A 1,007-nucleotide genomic window follows, 5' to 3' on the forward strand; every position below is an offset into this window, starting at 1 on the left:
CTAAAAAATATACACATATATGTATATATGTTTGTGTATGTCTCTGTGTGGATGTGTAAATTTTATTGTGTTAAACGCACTCAATCACTTTGTTTCATTTTATTATTTCCTTTGAAAATTATCAACACAGGTTTTCCAGTTTCATTAAACAGTCGTTGATAATAAATTATAACACATTACATCCTCCCTCTCACATTGTCCATTGATCAATGATCCCATTTAAATCGATCGAACATAAATCTGCGAAATCGAGTGTATCAATGATAATTTGTACCTACGAAATATTCAAAGATTTTTCAAATGGGATATCAAGCTTCAGGAATATTACGGTTTCGATGTTAGGAAGGAGTCGACAGGATTAGAAAAAGAGAGACAGAGAGAAAGGAAGAGCCAAATTTAAGAATTTATGGGATTATATTCATGGACGATTCCATACAAATTTTTTTTCTCTGACTCTCTCTTTCTCTCTCTCTTTCTTTCTTTATCTTTCTTTCTATGGTCGATTCGCTGTAAGCCAGAATAGATGCAATCTTTGCGGTATGTTTAATAGACCAAGTCGTTATATTTTTATGATTCACGAGACGCGATAGAAAATATGAAATGGCGAATGGGACTCGAGCTTCGTGGAAAGTTATGTGTCGTTTTCTCTTGTTAAAATAGAGATAGAGAGAAAGAGAGAAGGAAAGAGAGATGGAGATGATGATGATGACGATGACGACGACGACGACGACGACGACGATAACGATGATGATGACAATGACAGTAACAATGAAAAAGAAAAAGGAAAAGAAAAAAAAAAGATGTTTCTTGTGCTTCATTGAATGATCTCGAAAGACTTGTTTCGACGTTGATCTCCTTTGAGAGAGACACCAAATCCAAATACTCTCTCCCTTTCTCTTTCTCTTTCTCTTTCTCTCTCTTTCTTTTCTTTTATTTCTCTTTTTCTCTTCGTAAGTCGATGGATCAATCGAGAGGCAATTCCCTCGAGCGTTACGGTTCTCCAAAAG

This window comes from Vespula vulgaris, chromosome 20 (genome assembly GCF_905475345.1).
Source record: "Vespula vulgaris chromosome 20, iyVesVulg1.1, whole genome shotgun sequence".
Lineage (NCBI taxonomy): Eukaryota > Metazoa > Arthropoda > Insecta > Hymenoptera > Vespidae > Vespula > Vespula vulgaris.